This window comes from Anser brachyrhynchus (genome assembly GCF_964034855.1).
Source record: "Anser brachyrhynchus genome assembly, chromosome: 3".
Lineage (NCBI taxonomy): Eukaryota > Metazoa > Chordata > Aves > Anseriformes > Anatidae > Anser > Anser brachyrhynchus.
In genome coordinates, this window is record NC_137696.1 from 25,227,883 (window position 1) to 25,243,396 (window position 15,514).

At 39.1% G+C, this 15,514-nt stretch overlaps 1 protein-coding gene and 1 long non-coding RNA gene across 27 annotated transcripts in view; one reads left to right on the forward strand and one right to left on the reverse strand.

Moving 5' to 3' along the window:
* The window catches only part of ESRRG (estrogen related receptor gamma), a 404,991-nt gene that overhangs the window by 186,165 nt on the left and 203,312 nt on the right, over positions 1–15,514 (reverse strand). Inside the window, exon 1 of one of the 26 annotated variants that reach the window (XM_080585066.1) lies at positions 1–9,520. The exons of the other annotated variants lie outside the window; for them this stretch is intronic. The gene's annotated coding sequence lies outside the window, so the exon portion shown is untranslated. Of the gene's footprint in view, positions 9,521–15,514 lie in introns of those variants that run through there. 26 annotated transcript variants of the gene reach the window in all.
* LOC308192016 overlaps positions 1–15,514 on the forward strand; it is a 65,919-nt gene that overhangs the window by 19,525 nt on the left and 30,880 nt on the right. The window contains exon 4 of the long non-coding RNA XR_013948469.1: positions 9,520–15,514. This exon is cut by the window's right edge and continues 30,880 nt beyond it. This is a non-coding gene — a long non-coding RNA (uncharacterized lncRNA). The remainder of the gene's footprint in view (positions 1–9,519) is intronic.

The window sequence follows — 15,514 nt, forward strand, 5'->3', positions numbered from 1 at the left end:
CTGTGCACCACGATGGCACTCTAAGCCTGGAGTCAGCGCTGGCTGCTCTCTGAACTGAGGAGACCTGCAGCACGGAATGGTACATGCATTTCAAGTATCATGAATCCCTAAAGCAATGCTTTGTTTTCAAAACAAGAGGCAAGTTAATCAACAAATTGCAGAGCATAACCTTTGAGCTTACCCACCCTTTCCCAGTCCTTCGAGACAATGAAGCCAATGAATTATTTTTTAAATAATTATGTGCTCCTGATGGCTAAGCGTGAACATCAACACGGAAAGGCCGCTCCAACTTCAACAATTAAGAATATCCCTTCCTTTTAGGTAGAACCTATTTCCTAAGGGGAGGACATAATGTTTTGTTTTTTTTTAAAGTGTTTCTTTTTGTTATTATTATTTTTATTTTTTCTTTTTCATAAGCAATATACAGAGGCTCAATTATTCATAAGAGGGGCTAGTCATGTAAACAAGGTCTTGAAGACTGAGCACCATGTTGCCAAAACACATCTTAAAGACTGTTTTAGCCTGGCCCTTGCTATCAGGGTGTAGCCTCAGGAGCCCTGGACAGAGAAGGCAGGGTTCATAAATCTGCGTTTATACCAAATGTGGACAGCATTTACAGCAAGCTAGAACATACAATTTGAAGTTTTACAGTGGGAGATTTACAACAGCCAGAGTGGATAATGCACAAACAAAACCACCAAGCACCTGTCTATCAAGTGGTAGTCTGAAAGACAAAGCAAAGCTCTCAAAATACTACTCTACGTGAAACCGTTGCCTTGATTCCTCCAGGAAGGTTGAGGTTTGATGCACAACCATGTTCAACGGGCTCACTAATACGGATTAACTAATTCTTTCTGTACGGCTCCGTAATGAGCATCTTCTGCTCTTTAAAGCAGCAATTCTGCCTGCTTCAATCAGCAAAAGGGAATGATTTAGTATTTTTGTTGGCTGGTTATTTATAAGAGATCTACTCTAGATTAGTCCTGCTTGAGTGGCATCATAAATGGCTGCATTCCCCAGCAGTAGTCTACTTCAGATGGGAACCTGACAACCTCTACTTAGTGTGTCTTTCATAGTACACAATGAAGTGTAAAAACTGCTGTGAAAAAGCCTGTGTTTCAAAACAAACCATCTCGGTAATAAGCACTTAAAACACTTTTTATTAATATATTTCTTTGTGTACTAAACAAAAGCTTAATGCTACAACAGGCCTTTGACAATGTTTTTGTTTGTTTTGTTGGGTTTTTCTTTAAATGAAGCCCTCCAGCAGCTTTTAGATGGTCCAAAATAAATTATTTGAAATAAAGCGTTAAAGTGAGGCTTATAAAAGAGCAGTTTTTTTCCCCCCTCATCACAGCTTAATAACATGGGGTTTTCAACCAAAAAGCTTAATCAAAATCCAAAGTGGAAATCCTAAATTAGTAAATATTGAATTTAACCACTTTTATATCTCAGGTATTAGCAAATACCTTTGGTCTACAGAGATACAGCCCCTTCTAATCCTTATCTGAATTTGCAATTAAGACTTCAGAGCTACAGATATCTGTACACAGCTCTGTACACAGCTCTGCTCTCTTATTTTTAAATGATTGGACCCAAATCAAATCAGTCTTCAAATACATTGAAAAGTAAATGTCTGATGTCTAATTGAACTAATAGATAACGCTCTTTTTAATACTGTTAATGCTTAGTGGGGGCTTCACATAGACAGGAGCAAGGGGAGGGAGAGTTAGAAAAAATCCACACTGAAAACCTTGTCATTATATTATTACCATTCAGCTCCTCGGTATAAAGATAAAGGAAAGCTAATATTTACAAATTATTTGCTAAAAAAAAAAAAAAGTCTAAATGCATCAGGAGTTAGATTCTTATTCTCTGTCACTAATTGTCACCTCCAATAGGACATTGTAAGAGCCTCAAAATGAAGCACTTATGAGTTTTCTTTTCCAATCTCTTGTGGGCTTCTCTCAGTTTATCGCAAATGAACAATCGTGTTGGAAGGGCCACCGTCTGTTTAATGTCATTAGTGATTGTTTCATAAAACAAACAGCCGCTCCACCATTCTGCTGCAGTTAATCTTAAATCTAAACGTGGCGGCACTTGGGGAGAGTCTCAAACATGGTTTGTTCTAACCAATGCAGGTCTCTTAATCTATTGCAAGTCAAGGCGCTTATCTCTCTGCTCAGCTCAGAGCAGTGATTTCTTTGTCCAAATATCAAACCAAACCCAGTTAATATCATGCTTCCAGCTTTTTCCCAAAGATTTTTCCTCCTTAAATTGTGGCCAAAGCCTGAGGCATATTTATGTATTGCTTATACCATCCCTTGCTTATTTTTCAATATTAGCAAAGTCAAACTATTTTCCAACTTAGTGCACAAGGGTATTTCAATGAGCTTAATCAGCCAGGTGAACTGATAACTCTAAGATTTACCTAATTGTGCTGGAAAACCATTCATTCTGGACTAAGCCTGTAATGGCACACGCATTTATAACAATTGAGGATTTTTATACAAAGGTCTAATCCAAAGGACTCTTAATCACCATAAACTTTTACTAATTCTTCTGGAAGCAGAGGCTGCCCATCATTTCACAGGATCAAATCTCATAGCAGCAGTCATTGGAGAAAAACAAACAACACAGAAGCGCTGAACAAAATTTCACTAGAGCATATGTCTCCTTGAGAAAAATAAAACAAGTTTATCCCGTTTGCTTTTCAGTGCTATCACAGCCTCAGCTGGTACACGAAGGTAGGCATATCTTGGCTGCTTACGTATTTAGGAAAATTACAACACCTGTTTACATGAGTATCTGTGAATACAAAGAGAACATGCATGTGACTACAACAGATTTCAACTCACTTCTTGCTTCTTTCAAATATGCTTGAGTCTAGCAGTTTTCAAATTCCTACATTTGGAACAAATGAGTATTTATATTCTTGCAAAGCCAGAAGAAAAAAATCCTTTTGCCGATCCAATAAGCAGGTCTGAGTAACAGGGCAGACACCTCTGATGGCTAAACAAAGAGTTTTGCTGCTCTAGGAAAGCCCAAAGCATTTTTTGGTCTTATTGTTACCAATACGCTGTCCCCTAGGCCCTGAGAAGAAAAACCTTGATGGTGGAAGGATCCCAAGTATTTGTTCACCAAGAAAAAAAGAATAAAAAAGTCAAGCAGGATTAGCGTTCATGTCTTTGTAAATTCTCAGAGGTAAACGAAAGTTGTGACAGGCTAATATTGGTGGGCAGGTGTACCAAAAACATCTTGTCAAATGGCACAGCACTAACGCTTATGTAGTTCATATATTTTTTTCCCCTGGTTAAACTTAGCAAGCTGGGCTACAGATACACGTCGATGTGGTGAAAGTATGTGATTTCTTTTTCTCTCTTCACTTAAAAAATGCAAAAGAAAACAAAAAGTGATACACGTGTGGCCCCACTCTTTTCTGGTCTATCCCTCAGCACTTGTTTCAAACTCCCTTAATAAACACGAACAATCGTCTTGTTCTTTTCTCTTTAAAAGAGAGAAAAAAAAAAGGGAAGGAAAAATCAATTCAACTCAGGTTTTTCCACATCTTCATATCACTTCCCATCTCAACTGGCTGGAGTAGAATTTCAATTAACTGGTAGGAGTTCAAGTAAAGCCCTGCTGCCTGTGTTCCTCCCGGTCATGCCCCATAATTGTAGAGGGACCTGCATTTTTCAGCCAATGACACGGCTTACAAAAATAGATACACTGAGTTATTTGATAAAGGAACCAAAGCCTGTCACTCCTGTTCAAGTGCCAAACAACATGAGAGTGAGTGAGATTGTGTTCAGATCCAAAACTGGCTGGGCTTATTATTCCATAGAGCCATCTCGTGCGGGGCGGGGGGAGGGAAAAAAGAAAAAGAAAGAGGGAAAAAAAGACACTCTACATGCAAGCCAGTCAGATTCAAAACCTCCCTTTTTAGAGAAAAATTAACTGCCGTGTTTCCAGCCTGTCACTCCTACAAAAAGCTCTCCAATGTAAGGCACAAGTGGTATCTTTATGCATCTCCCGCACGTCGTTTTTTCAGAAAGTAGGTACATTGGCAGGTTTATTTCCCTTCTTGTGTTCAAAAGTAATCTTAATTCCTGAGCAAAATTCTTCATCTCTGCCCTAAGGATCACTTGTCAAAGCACCACCAAGAAGAAAAATTAACTGTTAAACGCTCTCTGCACCAAAATTATCGGCAAAGAGGCTTACAGCTCTGTATAGTTACAAAACCTAATCTCTAATATATTTTAGTGAATAATTAATTGATTCTTTATAAAAAGTACTTTTATCAAAGAGAAAGAAGCATGTTTGTATTTCCATTCACTTTTTCAACATTCCAGCATTTTTCTTCTTTTTTTCTGAATAGATTTATTTCTGAGCCTTGGAGGTATTCAAGTCTAGAGCAATTTAAACACAAATACTAAATGCTCCATAATGTTCAATATTTTCTGATTACACGAGTCATATAATATTACAAATTATATTTTCACAGAAATGTATTGCTGTACCTGTCCTATGAAGTCTTTTAAGTGAACAAGACAAGCAGACTGAGTACTGATGCAGCGGTATTTTATGCTAATGGTGTAACCCACAGTTTACAGATATACATGAAAAACAAAACAAAACAAGGTCACTGTTTAGAGCTGCCTCTCCTAATGTAAAAACATATTAGGTTAGTATTTTCTGTTTTATAATCGAGAACTTGTACCCAGTTTTAAAGCTCAAATTTTGAAAAAGCCAGTAAAAAGAAAACTGAAATTATAACTGCAGACTTTCCACTTTCAATGGACAATCTGGGTCAGGTGAAATATTCTGGTGAGAATAAACTCAACCAACAACCCTCTGGAAATCTTCAAGACCTACTCCCAGATTCTGAGCTTACCGTGGGTCCCATCAGAAACCAGGACACCCCCTCCTATTAGGTATGCCAAGCGCTGCCACACCAGCTAGCCTCCCTCCCACAGCTGCCTTTCCCACCGCAGTCTCTGATTGCCCTTCCCCAGCAGCTGTAAGTGGAAGGGAGCAAGTCCGCTACTGGAGTTGGAAGCAAAACTTGAGCCAAAAACAGCGGGGTGAGGCTTTTATTCCCCTCTCTCAGCAGCACAGAGACTTCCATGAGGACCTCGTTTGGGTGGGAGCTACAAGAAGCAACCAAAGGGTGATTCCCAGAAGAAGTAACATGAAAAATTCCTTGATCACCATGAGCTTCAAACTTGTTTGTCCTTGGATAGCAAAACAAAATAATTGCATCTATCCTGGAAAACACAACGCTTTAGCTGATGCCTTGAACAACCAATGCTGCCCAACAATAACAACTCAGAGCATCAGGATCAGTATCTCTGCAAATAAGAGGTGATTTTCTGCAAATAAGAGGTGACTTTCTCTCCTCCCAATCACCTTCCTTTTCTCAGTTCTTGCTCTTTCTCTTCTTGGTTTATTTTCTTATTCACATATTAACTCACCCTGCTTTGCTCCACCCATCCCACTCTGTCCTTTTTCCTCCGCACCTTTGTGGCTTTGTGGCCAGTTAAAAAGAAATCACAACCCCAACGCAAAATGTCACACACACACGTGAACCCACACAGACAAACCGCACGGGCATTTGTGCTGGTTGGAAGTTCAAAGACCTGTGTGCTTTGTTTATTAATAATATGAGTACAAAGCAGAAAGAAAAACTCAGGGCTACAGCCTAAAATGCCATCCTGATAGGCTAATTGTAAAGCAATCACCATCACTATTATATTGTTACTTATCAAAAGGCTATTTAAACAATGAGATACAAGCCATTTAAACAACGTAGACACTTGGACTTTGTAACAGAAGTGGCCCTACAGATCAGGCTGGCTTTGATTTCTGAGTACTGTAAATATGGAAAATTTAAGTAAAGTCTACCCTTTTAATTGACACTCTCGGCAGTTTACTTAATCAGTTGAGCACCTTCAATGAACGAAATTCCCATAGGAAAGGAAGTTCCATAATCTGTTCACTAGGATTCTCAATTATTATTGTAACATGTAATGTTATAAGAAATGTTCCTTTTTCCTGACTTGTCACTATAATCCTTGTTACTGTCATCTCCCCAAACACTCTCTGCTTAGTGCTGGTATCTTTGAAACCCTCCAGTCTTCTGCCCCTGAATTCAAGGGTTTTCTGTCCGAAGACTGGAACACTAGCCCGATAAACTGCAATGCTATCTTTTGCATGGCTATTAAATATAGAAAAAAATATATAAATATATATTATATATATGTACATATAAAACAGAGAAAGGTTTAATCAGAATTAGACTTTTTCCCTTTTTTTTTTTTTTCTTCTGTATTTACACTTGCTATGGAGCATCTACTGTTGTGGCACTTTCTGCCTTTTACTGCTGAATTACCCTCCTATGTCAAGTTTTATATTAAAACCCCTTTCAGGTAACAGTTGGTAAATGAGAAAAGAAACAACTAACATCTTTTGCCTGATTTTGCCAAACATTACAGCATGCTCCAAGGCCTCTCTACTTGACCACATCAAAAGCCTCAACAGAGTATTAGCAACTGCAGAAAACCATACACACATATATATATATGTATATAAAATACATATATAATACACATATGTATGTATGTATTTTTATCTCAATAGAGAGAAGGGATAAGAGGAATTTTAATTTGTAGATTATTAATAAAGATTGAATTTTATTTAGAATGGATATGGGTCTACAGAAAAACCCGGTGATGGAGAGCAGGGACTCTGAGAAATCAATACAAACTAAGGCAGCTTGAACAGGAATAGTGCAATAAGCAGAATACTTCAGAAGAAAAGAAATAATTACTTTGAATTTGCAGCCCATAAATGCAACAGTGTAGGAGAACAGAGTCTCTCCTCACTGGGAACAGAGTACAAAGGCAAATCCATTGCACTATAGCTGTTGCAAACTCAAAGCCAGTTGCTTGAGCAGTTGTTGAAGGCCAGTGGAAACATACTGTGGCACCCAAGCTTGTAATAATAATTACCATTACTGTTATTATAATAATATTGATGCAAGCAAGAGGTAGTAGGAAGGGATATCCTTGATTCCCTTGCATTACCATACACAGTATTCTCAAGGGCACATTTGTTGTCAACTGCTACCACCGCTCCAGATAAGATCATGGTTGAGGTTTTTCAATTCATAAATATGAATATAGAAGTCTAAACCTGACTTTTATGCTGATTTTACTTTCATGAGATTCTGCTTTCAAACTGTATAGCTGTAGAGCAGTTTCACAGCAAGCACACAGACAGCAACAATATGGATTTGTCTGCATACAGTAGTTTCATCTCAAACTTCCTAGTGCAATCTACTTGGGAGTAGCACTGTAAAAAAAAAAAAATCTACCAATACTTAGGAACCATAATGCTATTATATATTTAATAATGAAGTTTGATGACACAACATAGTTTCTCTTCCATGCTAACTAACAATGGAAAGCTCTAACTCTGTCAGGAGGTAGATGTTAAATCCCCCTTTCCTCAAAGGCAGAAAAAATTCTTTGGCCATGTTACGCATCCATTTCCAGAACGCATCAGAAACCTCTTGCACTGTTTTCAGAAAACAACAAGAACAGAGGTTTATGTCAGATAGATGGAAAGTTTGATGGCTTCCTATGGAGCATGTTAACAGCCTCACTTGATTCTCTCCTGTATATTTGTAACAATCAAAGCAGTGCAGCAAACTTGCTGTCACTGCAGATAACTATCTGGAGGTGGCTTGATGGTTAGTCTCTCATTAGTTTACCATAAGCATTGAATAGATGAATAGACTCAACACATGCTTTCTGATTTTTCTCACACCCTTTTTTTTTTTTTTTGTCTTGTAAGAGTTGGGAGAAAAGAATTTTAAAAAATGGAGTTCATAAATGGTACGTATAATACCACAAGGAACTCATAGCATACTTTCACCTGAGGAGTTCAAGACACTGAAAGCAATAACCAACTTGCAACAGGCTTAATGTATTTTGCATCCCAAATGCGCTCCTGAACCTAGCTAGCTTGCTCTTTAGTTTTAAACACAAATTTAATTTCCACTAGAGATGCACTGAATTACACTGATCTAATTTAAGCAACAGTGAACTGTATTAACCTCATAGGATTGACGAGATTTTCAGTGCCTTATTTTGGGACCGCACACTGGCACACCGAGTTCCCTTGAAGAATTTTCAACAGCAGGAGTTAATCATCTCTTTCAGATGCATATACATGTTTGTCTGTATATTAGAGTACATATATATTTGTAGGTATAAAAAACCTTACACATACATGCATAGGGTTGTGTGCGCACATGTAGCCTAGAGGCTGCTTTTCTATAATCTAACAATCACTAGGAAGGTGGACAAATATTGTAAGGACTATATTCTCCTCTCTAGGGCATGCTTTAGTAGTACTGTTAACTGCTACACATGTATCGTGGGAAGAGTATAGCCCTGGGAGTCTCCGAAAGCCAAAGGTAGTTCATTTTCCTTGACTAACTGAAATACTGAGCAGAGATTGTAAACTGGGCCGTGTGATGCTTTCATAATGTGAAGTTCTGCTGGCTGGGGATTAGGCAAAAATAACAAACATTATTTCACTGAGGACCTCAAGGTGGAGTTGGACACTGGTATCCAAAGGGAAATAGTTTTACTCGCTAATACTTCTCTCCTGCCATAGTCTCTTTCCTGCATAGAGAGAAGAAAGCGTAACAATTGCAATAATAAACAATTCCCGTATAGGATGCATAACTGCTGCTACCAATAGCAATTTATCTTCGTAGTTGGGGATGTTTTCTAAATGTTCACATGGATAATTACTATTTGTTGTTTGTATTATCACTGTGCCTATAACCGTGCTCATGGACCATGACCCACTGTCTTGTAAATGCTGAAGAAGTTCCAGACAAAAGGACAGTTTGTGCCACAAGTAGCTTGCACAACGTAATATGGCTGTAAATTTGAGCTGGCATCAACAGCCGTTGAAACAGCCTGACAATGAAACAACCAGGAACACAGAAATTGCCACATGGGCTCAAATCTAGTTTCATCTAGAACTATAAGCATAACCTGATGTGTCAGCGGAAAATGCAAAAAAAAAAAAAAAAGTGCACTAGGCAGATCTGGGATAACCCATCCCCCAAAAAAGCGTCCTTGTAATGTCTCCGAGCAATTAGAGTGGAAACCTAAAGCATATCATTTCAGACCTCTTTTAGTAATCTTTTTTTTTTCTTTTTAATATACACTAACAACACAGAATATTCTTGTTCACATAAATCGCCAGCCCTTTTCCTAAAACACATTAAATTCCTTAGTAACTTCCCAGAGCAAGGAAGTCCATTACCTAATTGCACACCAGGTGAAAAATTATTATTTATCAGCCACCTTTCTATAGTGTTCCCTTGTTCTCATATCATGAGATAGAGAGAAAAGCCGTTCCCAAACTGCCTTCTCTATGCAAAATAATGAATGTTAGATTCTTATCATGTTCTTTTTTTATTCATCTCCTCTCAAGGTAAGCAATCCCAGTCTTTTCAATCTCTCCTCATGAGAGTTTCTCCATGCACCTGATCATTCTTCTTGCCTTGCTCTGAACTCCTGGTACATCTGTAATATCCTATTTGAGATGGCGTCGCCCATATTGATGAGCCCGCACCATTTGCATAATGGCATTACGCAACAGCTTCCTCACGTTATCAACATGCCTTAACTCTCATCTGGAAATAAAGCCTTGCAGAAGAGAGAAAGTACAGCAGTGCTCATGCCTGCTTCTCTTGTGAAAGTACCAACTAGGTGGGAAAAATCTGTTACGCAGGAAAGAGTTATCCATATGCAACTGAACACTTCACATAAGCATCCACCTAAGCCTCCATCAGCTGGAAATGGTTTTCAGTTACTACAAACTGGAGCTGAATTAAAACTCTAACTGGGGGTAAATGCTGCCACATTGTGCAAGAATGCATACTCTGCTGAAATCAGATTTTTACTTCAGTTGCTTTCATTACAATCCAATACACTAGAATTCCTCAAAAGCATAAGAGCAGGCTGAATCTCCCCTGCTGGAGGAGCATCCATGTGTATGAATTTGGTCTCACCACTCCTGATGGCAGCCAGTGTGCCATTTCTTTCCCCAGTATATTCCAGTTTCAGTCTAAAAGTTATTCTCTTAACTGATATATGTAGAACAAGAATAAGTTAGGGACAGCAGTCCAGGAATCCAGTAGATACAATGATTTAACCCAAGTTGCACCATCAGTGCATGCCACAGACAAGCATCACACTATGCTACATTAGTGCCTCCATTACGAAGAAGTCATGAAGCAGCAAGCCTGGCATATGCTGAATAGTAGTAACACTGTATTCATATAATAGCTATTCCTCATGATTAAAAACCTGAAACAAATAATTTTGTCATTCATATTTTTCCAGTGCTTCTTTTCTCAGCTAGCTCTTCTCTTTGGTACATTGATCCCACAATTTCTCTCTTTGAAACAGGCTCACTTAATTTATTTAACAGCATCATTAAAGTCTCTAATAAAAAAAAAAAGTCATTTTTTTTTCTCCTTAGGATGACTGGTTTCTCTGCATTACACAGTCACTATCTCCATCATTCAGCCTTTGCACTATGGAACTATTAAGGCAGTCTGAAATAAGAACCCATCTAGACCACAGCCAAATTCTCAACATTCTTCATGAAAAAAACCCAAAATCTTCACTTTCAATTGTCAGGAGGGTCTAACAAGTTGCTTTGACCCGGTGCCTCAAGAGCTTCTTCCAGAAAATCAAATGAAATTAAGTACACAAAATTCTCCAGGCGCTATTTGGAGAACATGGACATACTCCATAGCACCCTCAAATTTGAATTTGAGGGAAGGGAAGGGACGGGAAGAGGGAAGACGTAAGGGGAAAGGAAGAAGGAAGGAAAGGAGACTAAGTTTCTCTTTCAAAGCTTGGCAGCCTCAAAACTGAAACATCTCTAAAACAAACATATAAATATATTTTAGATGCTAACAAAAAAGCATCATCTCACAGGAAATAGGAAAGTCCTCTCCCCCTTTCCTAATTATCACGTTTGTTCTGCGCTGTGCAGGCTGTGTACACAGGAAAACGTACAGCAAGCACAGCACAGCACACAGCTGCGTGCCTTGGAGCACAGATTTGCAACACAGCACTGCTGAACCTGGACTTCATGGCATCACGTCAATGCGCTGCTGCATGTGAATGCTACTGGTGGGAGGAGAGATGCTCATACATCTACTTTGGATGTCTAGGTTACAAGCAATTTGGAGCACCTAAAGAGAAAAGCCAGACACCCAAATACAGTCAATGGATGGGGGGGTCCTACAGGTCATTCACAACCCCCTAATTAGATGCCTGCAGCTGGGTGTGAAGATCCTCCTTTGTCAGCATGTCTTTAGAAACATACAAACTGTTACTGAAGTTTGCATGAGATACTACAGCAAGGTGTTGTAAGGAATCACAGTTTGCCGGCATCCCATCTACAGCAAAAGGAAACCAGAGCAATGCCAGTCGATCAGGCATTGAATCTTACCAGGACCTAGTAGGAAAGAATTTATACTACACTGCTGAGGAGTTATGTCTGACATATCCCTTCACAGCCAGAAAAACTTTATTTTTCACACCTTCGCTACTTAAACTTGAGGAGAGAGGAGCAACAGAAAATAGTGTTGCCTTTAAAAGACACATATTCAGATACAGAAATGCAGTGACTTCTTACATGCCCAGATTTACAGTAAAAACATTCACATACCCTTAGTAAAAATTTCAATCCTCGACTATAACCATGCTAGTGATTACCAGTAAATTCCTATTTCTTTATTTTTATTATTAAAAAAAAAAAAAAAAAAGAGGACATTTGGTCAATTTGGTCTTGCTACAAGGGGAATCAGTAACTCACAGCTGTGCCACTTAAGAGTAAGGGCACAATTCCCTGACTCTTGGGCCATGAAGTATTTTCTCTTGGTGTCTGTGGCTCCCTGCACAAATTAATAAATGAACTTCAGGCCGGTTATGAAGTTGCAGGCAAACAATATGTTGTATTCTTCTGGAAGGAAGAAGACAACTTTAAATAGCTATTGAGAAATTAACTTTCCAATCAAAACTCCGACTTGTTGACTTGCATGAATCAATACATATCATTTCCAATCTTTATGTTATCGTGCATTACAAAAGTTAGCAGTGAGCCTCAGAATTAGGTCAGTTGCATTAGAGCTCCTAATTAACCAGTTCTTCCTTTAAAAGAGCACTCACTCGGCTTTCAAGACTACTCCAACATTTTGTCAATAGAGTTCAGACCAGGGCTAATGATTACCATTAAAGAACGCCCAGAGTGATTTTAAGAACTTATCTTTCTGTATTTTGTTCTTTTATCCAACTGTGGGATCCTGGAGTGAAGTCACTTCAGACAACTGTTCAGGTTTAAAAAATACAAAAATAAAGAGGTCAGGGAGTGAGCAAGAGGAAAATTTTCTGCAAGTGGAAAAGACATTTCAACACAAAATACTCCCTTCTAATTTATAGGCCGATGATAGAAAAACAACACACCCCTACAGCCACTGTTGTATATATGTGTATATATATATACACACACACATATATATGCATTTATATATGATTTTAATTAATGGGTGTATATATATATATATTTATGAATGAAGTAGTAGTCGTTAGCAGGGAGAGCATAAGGAGGTCATAAATACACAGACAGAACTATTTTTCTTTTACCTTTCTCTTGCCCTGATTCCTGACCTTTGTTGTCTATCCCACAGCAAAGAAATTCTCAACTGTTAGCATAGCTGCACCCAAACCAAGGGCTTTGCTGGTGCAGTGAACTGAATGGCTGGCCCTCCCCATACCTACCCTGTTGCCTCCCCCATGCTCATGAGCAATGTTGGCTCTCATGGCCTTCAGAGGTCTCTCTCATCTGCTCCTCACAGACTGCCTGGTCTGTAGATCCCCAGAAACCTACCCAGGGTCCTGCTGGGAAGCCCAGCTTTGGCATTCGCTCCAAGCCCGTCTCCCTACTGAAGTATCAGTGATCCCCCCCCTCCTGTCACCAGTATGTGGTGGTAAAGGATTCAAATCTGACTGTGCTTTTCACATACTTTTAAGGTGTGAAAGGGAGCCTTTGGGCCAAACACAGGACCAGCGCGCCCAAAACCATATTGCTCCAGCTTACTGCTCCGTTTAGCATACTTAGCTTATGTTCCAGTAGCTGAATTCTTCAGAAACTACTTTGTTTGCCTTTTTAATAAATCTTTTTGATTTCTGTTATCTCCTCACAGTGCTATCTCAGTTACTGAGCATTTTTCCTTTACGTTTATCTATGGCTACTCCTCCTCCCTGCTGTCTCCCTCTTTGATCTCCTCTCGGGAGCCAGAAGTTATTGACGGCGCACACGGCGGTGGTTTTCCTGCCTGCCATTGGGATAAGTTGTCATCAGCACCGATTACAGGACGCCCCGAAAAACAGCACAGCCACAGAGGGGGAAGCCTGCTCGGGCAGCTAGGAGTCAGATTGCACCTGCTCGGGGTTACCCAGGGGGAACCATTGCAGCAAATTCTGCTCTCGATCAAAAGGCAAACTCCACAGAGCTCCAAGGCCGATGATCTAAAATACAATAAGACGCTGGGCAAAAGCCTCACTGAAATCAATGGGAAACCTCCTGCTGGTTTTACCCTAATCCCTTCCTGTACCTGGGGAGGAATTCCTATACGACTTGGTATTTAGAAGATGTTAGAGGAGGAAGTGTTGCTTGATTTGCTATAAATTAGTAATGGGCAGAAGTAGCCAGCTGGGCTACTCCCATTGATTTCACTGAGTAGAAGGACTCCTCTACGAGTATCCATTTCCATGTGGGCCCCTCGCTTTTCACGTCTGAGAGAACCAAATTCAAATGAAATTATGTTATCAATATTTTAGTGGATATACTCCATTTTAATGAGATTTGTAAGATACAGTTTTGGCCCAAAATTAAAAATAAAACAGGTCAGTTTGTTATTCCTGTAGCTCTTTCTGGCCAGTGTTGTTTAAAAGTAAAAATCACAGTGAGCTAAAACTTTAATTCACAAATCTGATTTTACATTACTTTCCTTTTTTTTTTTTTTTTTTTTTTTTAATATGGACATCACTGTTTCAGTCAACAAGCAGCAAACCTCAACTGCTTTCACCTTGGATTTCTGTGGATGGGTAGATCACCACTTTCAAAATGTGCTTACTGAGACAGGGCTCCGAGGATATTTACAGTGATGCCCACACTTTGAAGAAGTGGCACCCAGAGAAAGTACTCTGCCAGAATTTAATAGTTGCATGCTTTATAATTAGGAATTTCCTTAAATCAGTATTTTAACCCATTTTTATGTCAATGATTTGAGAAGAGTAGAGTACGAGAGTAGCAGCTTCTAATGTGCACATTGTCACAATGTTTTTAATTTAAAAGCAGCGAGCCACATTACCCTTTAAGATACAATTAAAACAGCAAATATGATTTGATTTATTAAAAGCTACTAATAAGCAAAGCTAGCCAGCTGGGCTCAGTCTAAGAGGGGCAGAATGATGGATGAACTGATGGATTCATAGCTCACCTGACAACTAATCCACATAGCGGCTACAGGGGCAGTTCTGTGGGAAGTAGTGCAATCAGGCACAAATCATCATCATCATCATTGTCGCCATCGTTATTTGTCTGTCTATAGCAGCTTTCAGTCCTCTATCTCACAGAACTTCACAGACGCTTAATTAAGCCTCATGATATCCCCTCAAGGGAAGTCAATATTAGTTTACCTATAGGTAAACTGAGATACAGCAATGTGCAACTTGCTCAAGGTCATAGAGTGGGCCAGTGGCAAAGCCATGAATAAAACCCTCTAAATCTGACCCCAGCAGCCTGATTTAATTATGAAATGATGCACCCCTTCTGTTACCATTTCAACACTGGAAATAGACATGGCAGATATTTTGGGAAGGAAGTAAAATCTGACAAAAGTGAGATGAAGTAGTAAAAAAACAACAACAACCAACCAAACAAAAAAGACACAACCAACAATATAGAACCTCTGCTCAAAAAATCAATTTGAAAAGCTCTAAATGTGGAAGTAGGTCTTCTGGGCATTTTTGGTTAAATAAACAAAATAGTTTCCTTTACCAAGAGCAGAATATCGACATTTTACTTGCTCACTAAACTACCACTCTCAACAACTAATTAATGTTAGTGGCTGGGTAAGTAAACTAAACCATTGTGGTAGCATTTCTCAGATGTTTTGCATGTATGCAGACATTGAAAAAAAACAGATGGAGAATACTATAATGAATCGAAATGTTCTATTTAAAAACTGTTTGTCAGCTGTAGTTAAGTTGACACTGTCATCATGGCAACAAATCACAACACTTCACATGTTGTGCTCCGTGCTCCAGCCTGCTCCCGAGAGCCGAGTTGTTGGAAATTGGGAGTTCTCGAGCAGCTCAGTGAGTGGAACAACAAACAAGCGATG